The sequence below is a fragment of the Danio rerio genome, chromosome 9 (assembly GCF_052040795.2).
Source record: "Danio rerio strain M-AB ecotype USA chromosome 9, GRCz13ab, whole genome shotgun sequence".
NCBI classification, from domain to species: Eukaryota; Metazoa; Chordata; class Actinopteri; order Cypriniformes; family Danionidae; genus Danio; species Danio rerio.
Window position 1 is genome coordinate 12,900,616 of NC_141029.1, and position 18,541 is coordinate 12,919,156.

Consider the following 18,541-nt stretch of genomic DNA (forward strand, 5'->3'; position numbering starts at 1 on the left):
CAAATGAGCTGCTTTTCCAAATGCAAATGAGCTGCTTTTCCCTGCCCAATGTTCCCAAGTGTTCCCAAAGTATCTGGTTACACCAGATAAACAGCAGTTAGTGATAGAGACAGCCGCGGGTGAAGCTAAAATACAGCTCATTCATGTGGTGGAGTTTATTCAAGCCATTCTGAAATGATAAGTCTCACACACACACACACACACACACACACACACACACACACACACACACACACACACGTATTAGCATTTACTGACACCATTTGCCTGTAGTGGTTATAGCGGTTAAGAATTGCATAGCAATTTTACTGTCTTTATCATAAACATGCTAATACACGTTTAAATATGTTCTGAACTTAGAAAACTGATAAAACTTGTAAAAAGTTGTAAATATATATATATATATATATATATATATATATATATATATATATATATATATATATATATATATATATAAATAAAAGTTTATTTGCAAAAAAAATGTTGTGTGGACATGTGTATATTATATAATTAAAGAAACATGGTGCCAATTCAGTGGGTGGAGAAAACAGCACTCTATACATCACAACATGGTGGGCCTTGGGTCCTATTTTAACATCAGGAAAATTTAAAAAGAAACTTGTCTTTATATCACTCTAAAATGACTGTAAACACACTATACCTGCACACAGTTCTGTTCAAGCAGCTTACAAAAGATGATTTTCATTATAGATGCCCTTTAATGTCCAGAGGTGCGCACACACACACACACACACACACACACACACACACATACACATACACACATACACATACATATATATAACGTTGTCCAAATTAATGAGGGCAGATCTCTCATCGATGGCAGAGAAGAGTTAGTAAATCAAACAAAACTCAAACCCAAAGAAGAACTACAGAATGCTGCTTTATCTGAATAAAAACAGAGTAATAGACAATTACCCTATCGAAACTGGGGCTGTAAATTCACAGAGGGCAAAACTAAGGAACAGGTGATCAATTAACAAATGAGTAACTATGAAAACCAAAAGAGGAACATCATAGAATCCATGTCAACAAACAGCAAGACGACGAAACATAAGTAGTAACACAAATAGAGTGTGACTACAAATAACCCTGCCGATTACTTATTATTAACAAACAGCATTCATGATACCTTGGTCATTGTAGCCTTTCCCCTATTCATTTTAAGACTGATTTATACACATAGTCAATCATTGTCCCACCAGTCTTCTGGGACCATTCCATCCCTACAGATTAGATCCTGTCGTGACTGACAAATCGCTGCAGATTGTAGTCAAAGTGAGGGAAAGCAAGCAGAGAGCTAATAAGTTCAGCACGGCTCTGCCTGCAACACAATCACTTAACCCAACCTCTGCAAGTATATCCACAGCATGACCCCAGACAGCCTTGATTGAAGCTTCCACAGCCAGAGACCACGAGCATTCACACTGTGTTATTCACAGAATGTACATTCATACCAGCTGGATTCTCATCATGGCCAAAAACTACCTGCAGGCTAATCATCAAAATGTGTCTGTAGACATTTGGCCTTGGGTACTGTGGTTTCCTGCAGTGGTTTGCAAGTGGTGGGTTTACACACACATAAAATATTAATATTGCTACATATGAATAGTAATAATAATTTGCACATTTGTTCTATTGTGATTGTCGAGGTATGCTAATGTAAATAGAGCTGTGGTTAAAAATTGCTTGAGCTTTCAATTCTGAGATGTTCAAAATGCATGGCGATTGTCTCTTGAATAGACTCTGAGCTTGGTTTTTAACAGCAGATGGCGCTCTAATCTATGCAAGTTTATAGCCATTATAGCCACTATGCTCACGAGGAATAGTGCTTATGCGTTCAGCCAAATATTATAGAAAACACAAGACATGTCACTCATATTTTGAATGGGGAAAAGTGTAATGGTCAATATGACAAAATGAAGCCCCGCCTTCTAGTAAAGGAGCCAGCCATAAATAACTGATGATTCTCTGGGGGAGGAGCTTAGATCAGACATGAGTCTCTGCAGATTTTATGTGATTCTATGTTTAGAAACAAAACTAAAGACACAGTTGTTATTTAATTTTACTGGTGATTCCAAATATGAAATTTTATCGTAAGCTTGGTAAACGATATTATAGAATTTGATGTTTCCCTTTTCAGACAGAATGCCTGAGCATACTGCCTGAGAGGCATTTCAAAGATGGCCGCCGAGTGAAATGACTTGTCTTAAAGGGGCTTTGACTCAGCTGAGTCCTGTAATTTGGCTTTTATGTCATGAGATTTATGTAAACGCAGCTTACTATGAACTTGTATTTTGCTTAATTCTTTCTTAAATGTATTAATGACTGTTTATGTTCAAGTTAGAGCTGCCCAATTTATCGTTTCAGCATTAACCTTGCAATGTGCGCATCTACAATAGTCACATCGAAAGATAGTTGTTGAGTCTGAAATATAGTTGATCAGGAGCCACAGAACTCATGTGATTTGTTGGGTTTGCATGTGCTTGTGAGGCCTGTGACTGAAGATTTTAAGAGAATTTAAATAATTTGAGCACAGAACAATTATGATGTTTTGAGGTGTAACAAAGATTTATTTTATTTAATTATTTATACAGAATTTGGTTTATGCAACAAGAAAGTTTTTCTTACTTAACATTTTTGTCTCGTTTCTAGTCCAAATATCTACATTTCAAAGTGAAAGCAAGATTATTTTACTCACCACATTGGCAAATAATTTAGCTTGTTTTAAGGGGAAAAAACTATTAATTTCTTCTCAAGATAAAAATGAAACACTATTTTTATTTTACCAATATAGCGCGGGCTTAGTTTAAGTGGTACTTGTAAGGAATTGGAAGCAAGCAGAGAATGGAAGTTTGTAAAGCATAGAGCTCCATCTGCTGGTAAAAACTAAACTCAGAATCAATTCAAGAAAGAATAGCTGTGCATTAAAAAAAAAAAAAATGCAGAATCAATTTCCCAAATGGTATTTCAATGTAGCTCTAAATCATAAAATATAAAAAAAAAAATGAATTCTGGAAACAAGTAGAGTTCCAAAAAAATTTGAATTCTAAAATATTATACCATAATTCTGAAATAAAACATTTACATTTTAACTGAAAGTTCTGAAATATCATATTTGAATTATATGAAAAATTATAAAATATAAAACGAGAAGTCTAAAACACAAGATTCGTTTTTAAAAAATTTATCAAAGCTGAATAAAAAAAAATGGAATTCATCTAAGTACTCTAAAATACCAAAATACTCCTTTTTTTAAAAGGACTTTGTTTTCAAAACAATGAAAAAAAAATGTTGTTTACACAGACACAGCCTATTAGTAACTATAAAACTAACAAATAACAAGTCAAACTTAACAACCCAGGTTGATGTCTGACTTTAATATTAGTTCTTTATTAACAATATGCTTGCAACATGACAGTGTTGAGATAAAAAAAAAAGTTACTTCTAGGCAGGGGCAGATTTAGTGATTTTGGGGCCCTAAGCAATTCCAGCCATATAGAGCCCAAGTCCTGAAATGCACTCTTTCTGCTTTTATTTTTTTATTGCTGTTTTTTTTTTCTTCATATTACTCAATCTTGTTTTCAACATTTTAAATGAATGCAATCTCTACATTTTACATGATTAGCATACCTGCCAACATTCCCGTATTTCAGACCCATCTCCCATTTTGTTCTGTCTCCCAGAAAACTCCCGGATATTATATATATATATATATATATATATATATATATATATATATATATATATATATATCATAGATATAATAATAGGTATATTTTTTACTTCTAGATATTTATTGGATCTATTGGGGGCCCCCAGTTTTCCTGGTGCTCTAATCGACCACTTAACTCGCTTATTGGATAAATCAGCCTCTGCTCATAGGTGAAAGATGATTTATTTAGACATCAGGCGCTTTGAAAAAGTCAGTCAGAAGCATTTGCATACTAAAAAATTCTAAAATACAACTTATATTGTTCAAAAAACTAAATCGCAATTCTAAAGTAGAAACAGAGTTCTGAAATATAAACTAAGAATTCTAAAGTCTCAAATATAAACACATTTTTCAAATATGATCCGAGTTAAAAAGAATAAATTATGAATTCAGAATTTGCCTGATACAGAGACTTACGTAGCCTACACACACACCTACACACACAGAGAACATTGAGAATGTTAAACAATACTTTAATATGATTTTAATATGATTAAAACAATACTCTAATTTAGAGTCTAAACAGCAATTTTTGATTACCTTAATGCGGCTAAAGTCATAACTGAACTAAACAGAAATGGAATGAAGACATGTGGAGTATGCATATATTAGTGGCATTACTGAAGTAAACACTGCAATCAAACTATTACCAATATGTAGGACTTTTCATCATATTTTCCGACAAGATCCACACAGGCGGCTGTCAGTAAAGGACCGCACACACTCAAACACACACACACATCGCGAAATGTGGAAGTTTTTTTTTTTCCTTTCATTTGGCGTGTGTTAATAAATTCTATAACACTCTCACCAGTCCTTACTCCTTATTTAGTTAGAGTGAAACTGCCAGACTGCAGTTAAAGTCAGGCATCCTGCTGATTTGTTTCAGATGGACACTTTTTTGTCAGATGGCTCACCGGTCAGGTATACATCCGCTCTAAAATACCATGGTGAAAGTCATCATAGCTTGCGTAGAATAGACCCAGCTCCCAAAACAATTTTATTTATCACGCAATAAGAGTCTCGCTATAACGCAGCACATTAACGCCAATAACGTCTCACCACTAATTCGTACATGCCTCTTCACTCTTGTGTATTACTCCGCCCATATCGAGTGACAGCAGATCAATAAACTCACTACAGTTTGACAACTATAGAAGCTGTTGGACAACACAATGTACTTTTGAGACTTTTTTATGCGAGAATGTAGTTGTTTAGATTGCAACTATGCAGTATATTTATAAGAATAGTACCTATTTCAAATATTTTTAAAATATTTATATTTATGTTTAGCATTTATCCTTATTGCAAACACAACAATAAATCTGACAGTGTTTGCGCTGCTTTGGTTAATGAATTATTTTAAGGGTTAATTATTGTCATAAGGCTTAACTATAGTGATATCCCTATTGCAACAGATAAATACTGGGAAATGTCTGTAGACTGATGGCATTTCATGCCGTTCAGCCTTATAATCTTAAAATGTGAGCAAAATCACCTGTCTTGTCATCACTTTAGACATTACGCTAGAGAATCTTCAAATACTAGCTCTAAAAATGACTTGTGAAGTAGCAATGGTTTCTGATTATTTGTTTTTATTTTTGCTTTCTGAATACCCTAATATCTTTTATTCCATTTGCAAACCTATCTTTTCCTAATTTGAAGAATAATGTTTATGGTATCATTTGTATGCGTGTTGCTTGACTTTAATAGTATTTGATTAACACACAACCTTATATTTATGGGTGAAGGTTACCTTATTCAGACACCAAGTGCTTGAGTTCTCAAATGCATCTGCATACTTAAGTAAAGTTAATCATTTTAATGAATCTTTTGTTATTAGACAACATAGCTACAAGTGAAAAACACATTGATTTTGTTGCCTGTGTCTGTAGCCAGGGTGACAGCCAAGGCTAATCATATGCATCAGCTCTAAAACTGCCTCTAAAAGCATCATTTAATTTTCCCTGCATGGTCCTCATCTCCCGGGACATTTAACAGTATCTCACTGATAAGCTCAAGCAAATCCGCAGTCAGTTTTGCATAAATATCTTTCTGTTACACACTCAAACAAGGACACTCTTAAGCTCCTTGCTTTACAGTCAGAGACATCTGATTTTGAAGTCAACATCGGTTTGGCTCACAATTATAGGATGCCATCTGATTACATCAAAACGCTTTGCTTTGTTTACAAAGTCAATATCATTAAGGATGAAAATGGACCATGTGGAATTTGATAGAAGCATCCGGAGGTTTTCATCTCACACACTCAAGGCTTTACTTTCTCATTGAGTTACCTTCTGTTCCTTCTCAATATTTTCTATTTTCCTTGAGGATAGACTGAATTGCCATGCAGCACTTTAAACCAAAAATCCATTTTACTTTGCAAATTGTAAACAACTATTGCTCACAGAGTGTTCTTGTTTGGTAAATAAATGAATAAAATAACAATAACCAAATGGAAGCCATATGGGAAGATTTGGAAAATATTCTGTGTTTGCTGGGTAAAGGGACTGTGTCTGTGAAGTTTCAGTCAGATCTTTTATTTACACATATGTCATATTCTTCCCCATGTGTGTTAACAAAAATAGGTCTGCGGCATTTTGTGCAAGTCCCCTTAACATGTAAGATATAATGTCATTTGAACAATTAAAAAAATAAATATAACATGATCAATAAGGAAGTCTAAAGTTATTTGCAATTAAGGGATTGCTTACCCAGATAAGGCTAAAACTAGATGGGAACAGGATTTGGGGATAACACTAGAAAATAACCTGTGGGGGCAGCTATGTAGAGATGGGGTTACCTCAACTTTGAATTCCAGATTTAGACTAATCCAGTTTAATTTCTTACACCAGCTTTATTATACTCCATCCACATTACACAAGCTTTAAAACAGTATTTCTCCTCTTTGCTTTAGATGTGGTTTAGAAGAAGGTACATTTTTGCATTCTACATGGCTGTGCCCTAAAGTACCTAAAGTTGTGGGTACAAGTATGCAATATCATATCACAGATTCATGGAATTGATTTTCCATTAGATCCAGAGATATGTTTATTGGGCAATTATACAAATTCTAACCTCCAGTATAATTATGATATTAAACTTAGTGAAATGTTGCTGACATTAGCTAAAAAAATGCATTGCTTTAAAATGGAAAACAGACATTGATGTACCAATTGGACTGTGGATTTCAGAAGTTTGCAACTGTATACCACTGGAGAAGATCACATATACTTTGAGAGGAAAATATGTGAAATATTTAAAAAAAGATTTTGAATCCATTTTTGAATTATATTAAAACAGTACCACATGATTTAATTTGACAAAATAGTTTTTTTCCCACCGGTTTATACTGTATCTCCTCCGTTTTTATTTATTTATTTTACTTATTTATTTTATATACGGTGCATGTTTTACTTAGTTAGTTTGTTTGTAGCTTAGTTTTGATCTGTTCTGTTCTTAGTTGATCTTGTTCTGTATTGTTAACTTTGGACAAAACAAAATAAAAATATATAATCATAAAAAAATAAACATGGAAGATTTAAAGACCCCCTGTATTAGTTTTTAATATGACTCACTTATTATTTTTCCTTGCATCAAGATATTCGTGTGATACACTAGTCTGTTTGACAATACAGTTTATTGTTTCTGTATATACCCAGCAGATACACAACGCCATTAGATGTTATTATAAGGTTAGATTTAGGTCACAAGCGTATAGGGACAATGTTGTGCTGACGTCCAATAGCGATGTGAAATTACATTGGTATTTTGTTGATTTTAGGTTGTGTTGGAAAGTAGCCAAAATCCAATGTAAGTCATTAGTTTAACCATGTGGAATTTCTAGCCAATTCCATGCAAGTTCAATAAAAAAGGTCAGGAGAGGGTTTTTCTTTCATGTCAAAAATATTAATAATTTATTTGATACAAATAAATTCGAGGACAGAGCGCTGGGTTACGTTACCCCAATGCAATACAAGAACTACATTCAGGAGGTTCGCAACTAACTTATATTTCCCTGACTTCAGCATATATACACAACTGATATTAACAGGTGGAGTCTTGAATAATTCATCACTCATCAGTCTTTCTGCAGCCCTTTGGCTGTTGCACCCACACATACTTCCTCTTTCTGCAACCCTTTTCTGCATACCAGAACTGAAAAGTAAGGTGCATCTTCAGTATATTTCATAACTTCTACAAGCATCCAGCTCCTTGTGACTTGTTAGACAGAAGTCTGGAGCAAGGCCCCCCGCACTATATGTAATATTATTCTGCTATTTATCTCTTGTCGGCAGTTCCTTCCAAGACGTATGCAACACAGAAAGAAAGAAGTATGTTTGGTTAATATATGGTATCATACAAAAGAAAAAGTTGCTTAATCTGTTATTAGTCTAAACATTATTTTCTAATAAATATTTATCTAATTTCCTTTTCCCCGAAACCAACATCATATTGACGTCAAATACTGACGTTTATTTGTCGGGTACGGCAACCAAAATCCAACCTCTGATAGACGTCAAATTGGTAATAGACACACAACGTCAAGCTGTAACATTATTAGATGTTAATACTTTGTTGTTTTCAGGTTACATTGGAAAGTAATCAAAATTCAACATCTCGTCACTTTGGAATTATAAGGTTCTATCTGCGTTCTAAATGATTTTGAGATAATGAGCTTTAAAGTTTTTCCATTCCATAGCAAACAGTATGTGTGTAACATTTGTTTATAAAAAAAAAAGTATTAAAATGTAAACAACTTTCAAAAAGTTGTCAGATAGAACCTTTAAATTCTAAGGTGATGATCTTTTTTTTATTTGTGACATATTATGTAGAAAGGAAGTGGTTACAACTTCTAGATTCACCAGAATGATTCTGAATAGTTGGCAGATACATTTAAAGTTGTTGTGGAGTAAAGTTGATTTAATTTCATCTACTAGAATGCTACTGCTTTGTTCTAATGTGCAAATGAAGAGTTTCGTTGCAAAACGAGATATATCCATTTTGAAAAATGTTTGTTATTTGACATTATTACTTAAGACATCAGCAGTCAAGTTCATTCAGAACTTTTAAACATTAAACAATTACTTGAGCTCAGTGAATGCCAGGAACACAATATTTTCAAATCAAGGATATTTTTTATTTAGCTTTATGTGCATAAATAGTTCATAAATAAGTCAAAAACCATGCCAAAATGCAACATATTTATCTTAACATTGTCAAACATCTTGCAGATAAATATGCAACATATTTATCTTAACATTGTCAAACATTTATCTTAACATTGTCAAACATCAGTTTTATTTACAAAAACTGATTAATAACAACAAGATTCTGAGTTAGATTTGGCCAGATAGTGCATGACATAACATACTTTTTTTTTTTTTTTTTTCAAAACGCTATATATCCACCTTAGGCTATATTCTACTACTGTAATACCATTAAGAAAAGCTAGTGAATCAATGTTTTGTTTAATAAGTAAAATTAAGTTAGTTAGATAAACGACTTGTGGCTTGTTACAGAAAGAGTGGAGGCTCCTTCCACCCTGCTGCTAAAAACCAAACCTGTATGATCAGAGCGGGCGAAGCCGCGGTGTCACAGTTCTTGCCTCTTTTGCACCTTATTGACACAAGATCCTGTGTCTGTTATTGACACAAGATCGCCTGGCCCCGTCATATTTAATGAATTATTACACAGTTATAATGATAATAATAATCAACATCATCAGGGCCTGACCAGCCACTGTGGCTATAGTTATGTTTCCAGTCACAATTTTGCAAAAAACAGAAATGTGCGCACATCCAGAAAAAACTTGAAGGCAGGTGCACGATCAAAAAACAAACATAAGCAGCAAAAGATTCAAAGTAGGTCGGCACACTGCCACTTTAGCTCTCAAAAAATTTTATTAGTCAAAATCACAAAAACACTACGTTTCGACCGACATGGTCTTCATCACCTGATGAAGACCATGTCGGTCGAAACGTAGTGTTTTTGTGATTTTGACTAATAAAATTTTTTGAGAGCTAAAGTGGCAGTGTGCCGACCTACTTTGAATCTTTTGCTGCTCCAGTCACAATTTCACACAAGAAAAAGGGTGCGTGCACGCGTTTTAAACAGTCGCGTGCATTACAACAACTTTTGGCGCAAGTGATCATCCTCTCATTCGGTATGCACAGAAATTTTTTTAAAGAAAACTAACAAAGGACACTTAGAAATGTAGCCTTGCAGACAGGTATTTAGTGATGGGGAGGAGCGCTGGAAAAAAGGCAGTGTTTCACTGTAACCCCTGGCCTTCTTCTTGACATCAGCGGAGACTGACAGACGCAGGATAATTTAATCTTGGCCCACTTTTGTAGCTTTTCATACATTTTTGTGAAGTTAAAGGCTACATCTTCATCTAATAGTTTGTCAGCATGACACAGACCAACATTTCTCTCATTACTGAGCAAACTCGGAGCACTTCACCAGCTATGACTCTCTTCCCAGGGGATCCTGAGCTTGCACAGCATCCTTAACGTTTTATAACTGTTATATGGCACTTTGTAAGGAAACTGGTCTGGCGGATATCGCGTTTTGTGAAAAAATACATTTTGTACTAGGCCTAAAATGTACATTCTTAAATGTTATTAATGGCAGCAATTTACACATAGATTAAGGTGCATCCGAACAGTGATTTACAATAATAAAATCCAAATGTCAAAAAATTGCGTTTATTGCGTTTTGCAACCAAACTCTTCAAATAAACATTACACTATTAGTATAAGTATCTTATATTGAAAAAAATCAAGAATAATAATAAAAAATAAATAAAATATGTAATTTGACTACAGCATTTATAAATTACTCTGTCAGTGTATGTTTTCTTGAATTAAATTGACAATATGGTCTCTGTAAATACAACTCTGGCCTCTGTAAATACAGCCCAAGAAAATAGTAACTTATTATTTGTGGCCATATTAGCCACAAAGAATATTAACAAGCACGTTCAGAACCAAAATTTGGAAACATTCACAAAATACAGTGACAGATCTATATGACGTTGAAGTGATGATATTTACAAATTTATCTGAAGCAGCACTGAAATCGCCCTATAGTTGGTAATGTAGTCCATTGTAAAATATAATTTGTGCAACTACATAACATTTAACAACATTCTTTGACTTATTTTCTTCATAAACTAAATTTAAGTACAATGTCCTCAGTAGTTTGGATGTCTTGAGTCTATAAAGAATCTTAAGACCCATGTAAGAAGTTTATTTCCTTTGTTTGTTTGAGGGCAAACAAAAAGAGTTCAAAATGGCTTAGTGATGGTGTACTATGAGAAATCTCCTGTCAAAGAAGTTCCAAACACTGATGGCATAATCACCACAGACCAATGGCAGATCAAAGATGTTTCAGAGCCAAAATGAACTTCTCCAAAAGTTTGCTTTGGTGAGCTGTTTCGACAATTTATTAAATGTCCAGATTTAATTTAAAATTACATAATTTCAGATTGTTCTTCAATTCCTTTTAAAGTATACTGGGTCCCCAATGTTCATTGGTTCATCCAACAACAAAACTGTACACAAATATAATGTTTGTTTTTTACTAACACAGACATTCTAGCTCTCTGCAACTCTCACATGGTCACTCACTGAAGTTAAGCAAAGCTGCAGACGGTTAGTACCTGGATGAGAGACCACATGGGAAAGCTAGGTTACTGCCAGAAGTGGTGTTAGAGAGACCAGCAGGGGGTGCTCAACCTGCCGTCTGTGTGCGTCCTAATGCCCCAGTTTACTGAAGGGGACTCTATATAGTGAGCACTGTCTTTCAGATGAGAAGTTAAACTGAGGTCCTGACTCCCAGGATGTCCTTTGAAAAAGAACAAGGGATTTAACCCTGACATCCTGGCCAAATTTGCCCACTGGCCTCTGTCTCTGACTTCATCGTTCTGTCCCCTCTCCAACAATCAGCTGGTGTGTGGTGAGTGGTCTGGAGCAATATGGTTGCCGTTGGGTCATTCAGGTGGATGCTTTTTATGCATATAAAGTGTTTTGAGTGTCCAGAAAAGCACAAAAAAAATGTAAGGAATTTTTATTATTAAATATCTAAGGTGCTGCTACAGTGAGTACACATAATTAAAGAACTAAAACAGGTCAAATCTGCCTTTCATCTGATACATCACCTTTAAATTTCCCTTTACTTCACCATAAAGTCCATCCAAAGCCATAGTAATTGTGCATGTTTCTGACAAACAAAACAACATCCGGCAGCAGCAGTGAAGATTAAATACTTAACTCTGTTCATTTTTTTTCTCCCTTGCCTATCGGCATTAAAAATGTATCCAGTGTGTTTTTTTGTTAAAAGCATGTTACGCAAGACTCTAAATATACAGTTCAGGGACTGCTTGTTCTCTGTCCTCAGCATGTCCGTTGTGGCAATGGCAGTTTTCTTCGTCTTTCAACAGGGACTCAAGAAGCTTTTAGTGGCTCAAATGACCCACCTGCTCAGCACAGCCATCAACACTGTTGGTCAAAAAGCATTTAGCTCTGACTAGTCCTTCATGCAGAATAAAAGATAATTGGAAAGATAATATCTGAAAATGAAGGTAATGTGGGTACATGCTTCTGAAATTGCCGTTTTTATATATACAGCTGTGCACTTCAGTTTGAAAGAAAGTGCTGAAATCCAGGATTCACTTCAGTTAAATCTTTGTTATCTACTCAACCTATAGTAACTACAGTATGCAGAACACTTTGTATTGATGGTCCTCTTTAGACATTCGTTTGGCTACAGTAAATAAGTAACTGTTAGATTATTAGACTGTTAGATTTGTGTTCTGACGTCACAATCACAGATGCAAAAGGCACAACCTGAAAACCTTTTAAAGTCATCATCTTATTGGATGATTTTAACAAAACTTACACGTGCCAATTTTTATTTTTTTAATGCTTGCCAGAAATTAGGGTCATTACACCAAAACTATTTAATTGCTGGAGTAAAAAAAAGTAATATTAATAATAAACATCATCATGTTCATGTAATATTTCATAATGTATTTTATATGTTTGTAATATCTTATGTTTACGTAATGTCATTTGAATCTTGACTGAAAGCGTGGGTTTTCTGTTTCAGGATGGAGTGACACGTATAATTTCTCATGTCTTTATGATTATTAATAAAAGTTGAATGCTTAATGGCCTAGATTATGATTAGCTCAGTGTCATCTCTCTTCAGAGTAAAAACTGGAATAATATGTGTGTCATTGCTTTTTCTGTATACCAAATGATTTGTTTCCACAAGATCTACCAAGCCAGGTCAGAGGTCATGGAGAGGTCTTGAGTGGACCTGAGTTCTTGAAGAACTGGAAACTCTTTCCTGAGATATTTGCCATTTTATCTGTTAAATCTATTAAATTCCATAATTTGTGGATCAGTATTACAGGCCTGGGGTCAGCTCTGAATACCCTAGTGGCTGTCTGGCTTTTATATGTGATGGCTAAAGGCTGATTTACACTTCTGTGTCAAGTGCACTTGTATGGTCCGGCGCAGCCTATGAGCAGTTACATAGCCCTTGCAATGGTTGATGCCAACGCTGAGGCGCACCTCTCAAATGATGTAACTACACGTCACAACAACGCACGCAAGCTCTGTGATTGGTAAGCTTGGGTAGCTGTGACGAGTGTGGGCAGTGTTGAGAGCCGTGAGCCCGATGGAGCGACTGTTTACAAGTGTCGAGGCCCGTAAAGGAGCTCCAGATGAAAACTTTTGATTTGTGTTTACCTTATTATTAAAGTTGTCCACCGATTCCTGTCTGAATGAGTGAGTTTTAGCTACTTATACAGTAAGGTAGCGTTTAAAAGAAAAATAAAACATCTGTAAAGAAACTCGAGGAGCGGAACATTTAAACCTACTGCCAACTAGCTTTATACACTAGAAGTGTTATTGCAGAGCAACATAAACAGTACACAGAAGTATAAATGCACGACTACACGCAAGGCAGTGTATAATGATAAGTAATCACTGGAAGATATTGTTTGGAATTACGCACATGCACATGAATGTCTATCTGTGTATCAGGTTAAAACATTAATATGTATGACGCAGGCAACGACATTATGTGAGAATATAATTGTTGTTGTTTTGAGATTGTAAGCAGAATGCCCTACGAGCTCTAAGAGAGTGCTGTAGCTGGCTTCTGCTGAAGAAACTGCAAACTATCTTCAGTAAACTTTATTTATTTGAATCTCTGACTCCCGCTCTTATTCATCTGAGAGACTGGTCATTTTTGGGTTATAACTGGCGATTCCCCTACACCAGTGGTTTCCAACATTTTTATGAAACGCTTGACAATTGTACCGCAGCCCAAGGGGTGCGTATATGTAGATTGCTAGGCAAACTATAACCATTTTCTCAGAGGATGACAAGCTGACAAAACATTGCTGCAACTCTGATAAAAGTTTTACTTATGGAGAAAATCAAAAAACACAGCTGTTTGTCATCGCTGAGTCTATCGAAATGTGTATTCCATACAAAATATAAAGCTGATCAGTCAGTTCTTGTCACATGACTCGCGTTGTGCTCTTTTGAAGAAGAGACTGAGGACACCTGGTAGTCACAAGCGTGTTGCACTAATTTTGCTCTTCGTTCCCTATATGCACAAGCCACACACCTCCATTAGAAATAACTAACTTGAGTGTGAAAAATATGGGACATTTCAATGGCCTCCATCATTTGCAATCTCCAGCAGTTGATCTTCTTCTTGAACAGACATGGTGGATTCACCTGATTTATTGACAAAAGGATTGCGAATCCATTCCTTAGCAGTTTGTGGGTCCTTCACTGTGCATTTTCTCCTTTGCAAAGAAACTTTCCAAAGATGTCTTACTCATTTTGCTAACTTGTTGGTTAAATTTTGGCCCTAAAGTGACCGAGATGTAATTTAGAGAACACGGTAATATTTCAAAATATTTTTTTTTTTCAAAATAAAAGATTGTTAAGGCTAAAACAATAAATAAAACGAAAATAATTTATGATTTCTTCTGCGGCCTGTTACCAACTGATCCAAGCACCGAGACCGGTCCACAGCCCGGAGGTTGGGGACCACTGCCCTAATCTATACTCTGATAAAATCATTCAAACCACTGGTCTTTAGCCATATTAGAAAAATAACACAATTCAGTTTGATGACTTCTTCTTTGATATAGTTTAATGAGAACAGTACAGAAAAAAATCTAATGGCAGAGATAGCTTCATAGGCAGTGCAACAACATATCATTATTATGTTCTGGGCATTTATGAATTCCTGGCTAGCAGACCTTTCCCAATATTAATCTATGTTTAGACATCTTATTTACACAAAAGTAGACATTTTACTTGGAATAATGTACTTACTACACTATGTATACAGTATAATTATTTCAATTTAACTGTTTAATTTAATCATTTAATTAAATAAAAAAACATCCCTTTCCCAGAAATGGGTTGCGGCTGGAAGGCCATCCGCTACATAAAAATGTGCTGCATAAGTTTATTCCGCTGTGGCGACCCCGGTTTAATAAAGGGACTATGCCGACAAGAAAATGAATGAATTAAAAAACCATCCAAATTTTAAACCATGTATATATTTCTTAAAAACACCTCAGTAAAAAAAGTGAAAAATTCATTTTATGGCATTTAGTGTACGAACTGTTTACATGACACATTGGCATTCCAGAAATACAAACGCACAAAAAACCAACAAAGCTATGCCCATAGCCTTCCAGCAGGTGACAAATAAAGATTAATGAGTAGTCTTAACTGTTTATAACTCTTCTTTTGGGCCTGTGAGAACTTCACTGTCACTGTTGTGCATCCACCATGGTTACTGCCAAAAAGTCATTATAGGGACACAACATGGTGCCATGCTTGACTGATTGATACGAGAGCAAAGCATTCAGTCACAGCAGGACAGGGTTTTAAGGGGTCTCTCTGCGCTGTCTGTCTTTTTCCTCCTTTCCTCTTTTCTAAGCAAACCTGCCTCCAGCCACATCGCCTGCTGCCCTTGCCCTCCTATTAGATGAAAAAGCGGCAGTAATTGCCTGTCATCACATACCCTGCCCTTGACCAAATGTGACCAAAAAATAAATAAATAAAGGCACTACCAGGAAGCTTCATCCCAAGAACCCATTTTTGGGGGAAGAAAATAAGTAAACGCACTCAAGAAAAAAAATAATAAAATAAATTAAAAAAAAAAAATATATATATATATATATATATATATATATATATATATATATATATATATATATATATATATATATATATATATATATATATATTTAGGCATAACAAATAAGATGTATTTATTCCAGTTGCATATAAAATCTCCATCCATTTGGATTACATACTTTTAAAATAATGTAACTAATAAACTTTATGTGATTGATATTAGTTAGTTAAACATACATGAAACAAATAAAGATTTATGTAATATCATCAATAAATCCAGTGTGTTTTAAATGCATCTAATAAATTAATTTATCTATAGTGTGAAGTATGGAGCAGCGTCAATTTTGTGTCTTTTCTTACAGCTAGATATATTTATACCATATTCATATCTTTTAACTGATTAAATCTCTCTTTTTTTCTAGTATTTGATTGTAACATATTTAGATTGATTCCAAGGATTTTGACAACATTTAGTTTTGAAATGCTGACTAATTAAATCAAAAAGTTACAAACAGTTAATGATAAAACTTCATTGTGATACTTTCTTTCATTTTTAGTACAAGTGCTTTCTTTACATTATTGTCATGGTTTTTAAAGCACAAATGGATGCTCAAACTAAAATTTTAATTTATGAACAGCCATCTTTTACAAATTATTGCTACAAAGATACATTTCTATATAACAACCACTTTGTGAATAATTATTTAAATACTGAAGGCAATGGTGAATTGATTTTTGGTCAATAGATGATGAACATTTATTTTCAAGACATTGAACTATCTGGGACTTTACACTGACTATAGTGAGAAAGACTTAAAGGGCACCTATTATGCAAAATTTCAGAAGGGATTTGGTCAGAAGTGTGTGTTGAAATTGTGTGTACATAGCCATGCTAGAATGATTAAAAAAATCCCTCTACATATTTTTTATTTTAATAAAAGTAAATCAGGATCCAAAAACAGGTGATCTTGAGACCATCCGCAATGTGATGTCACAGTGCAATTGTCTCTGCCCACTCCTACTGGCTGACAGAGGCATATGTCCTCAGTCAGGCAGAATTTGCAAAGAAACAGATTATAGGATGGATCTACTGCAAGTATCTGTCACCCAGATTCACCGCAAGAATAAGTGAGTTTACAAACTTTGTATTTTTATAGCATTTTGAAAAAAAAATGTGTGTAAATAAATGTGCCATTTTCACAGCAAATGTGGATAAAGGTAACATTGTCTTACAGAAAAGTGTTGTTGTGTGTTTATTGTAATTTCAATATGCCAAAATTAGTAGAAAATAAAATGCGAAACTTTTTATTTTTATTTTTAAAGGAAATATGATAAAAGTAGTATAAAATACATTCACCACAGCTGTATACTGTAAGTACCCAATAAGAACACTTCCATCCTACCCTGGGAATCCTGGTTTGTGGATGGTAAATCGTGTTTATTTTATACAGTAGCTAAAATCCATCTCCATATATTTTCATATATTTTCTTGTTTGGTGGGCATCTTGCCACAGGCATATGTACTAGATTTTTTGTTTTTAATCTTTCAGATGATACGTACAACTGAGGTCTTGACTCCCTGTGGTCATTAAAAATCCCATGGCACTTCCCATAATAAGTGTCCTGGCCAAATTCCCTCCACCGGCCCTTACCCATCATGGCCTCCCAATCATCCCCATCCACCAAATTGGCTCTATTACTATCTCTCCACTTTATCTATATCTTGTGTGTGGTGAGCGCATTGGCGCTGTTGTCCTGTGGCTGCCGTCGCATAATCCAAGTAGATTCTGGACACTGGTGGTGGAATGACGAGAACCCACTCATGATTGTGAAGCTCTTTGGGTTTACACCCAAATGCTCTATATACAATACACATTACTTACTTGCTTAAAATAGTGTTTAACTTCATGTTAAACTTGTGCGTGGCTCATTCATTGTTACAAAAGGCTGAAAAACAACTATACAGTTATCAAAAAAAAACTTTCAGAAACTATTTCTGACTCTCTGCTGCAGTCACTGTCTGTCATTTTGCAGTGCCTATCCAGACATCTAACATTAGAAATTCTTCCAAATCCAATCCAGCATGCCCAAACACTATCTACTTTGAGCACGGGGTGGAAATAACAGTTCAACTGTATTTAAAGGGGCATTCAAAAAACAAAAACAGATGGAATTTTTACTCTAACCCAAAAATAGCATTTTCAACAGAGTATAAAGAATGATCTGCAGTATATGTTGTGCTAATACTTTACAGTCACATTCTGGGGACACAAGATACTTATATTTTGTAAAAAGTGGCATAATAGTTACTTTTTACCTGACTCTAACTTCTAAAAGACTTCTGTTCTGTTATCTGCTATTGGTGATTATTATAGATCAAATACATTGTAAAATGTGTATGAATAACATTGTTTCTGATCTTCTTTGTCATTAGAAGCCACATAGACTGAACCATTTGGCTCAATTTGATGACTGGAGTAAGCAATGTTAGATTGTACTACCTGATGAAAATCTGGGCTGTATTAGGGAAACCTGTTCGAAAACATTCATTAATTTTACAAGTCCCTGTGGTGCCATTTGTAGAGCAGAAGAGACATGGCTCACCTTTAAA

At 34.8% G+C, this 18,541-nt stretch overlaps 1 protein-coding gene and 1 long non-coding RNA gene across 3 annotated transcripts in view; one reads left to right on the forward strand and one right to left on the reverse strand.

Moving 5' to 3' along the window:
- The window catches only part of nup35 (nucleoporin 35), a 232,768-nt gene that overhangs the window by 169,813 nt on the left and 44,414 nt on the right, over window positions 1-18,541 (reverse strand). The window lies entirely within an intron of this gene.
- LOC147835258 (uncharacterized) lies at window positions 6,455-10,518 on the forward strand. Its single transcript, XR_015500154.1, has 3 exons — window positions 6,455-8,364; window positions 8,586-9,507; window positions 9,813-10,518. It is a non-coding gene; the product is annotated as an uncharacterized LOC147835258 (long non-coding RNA).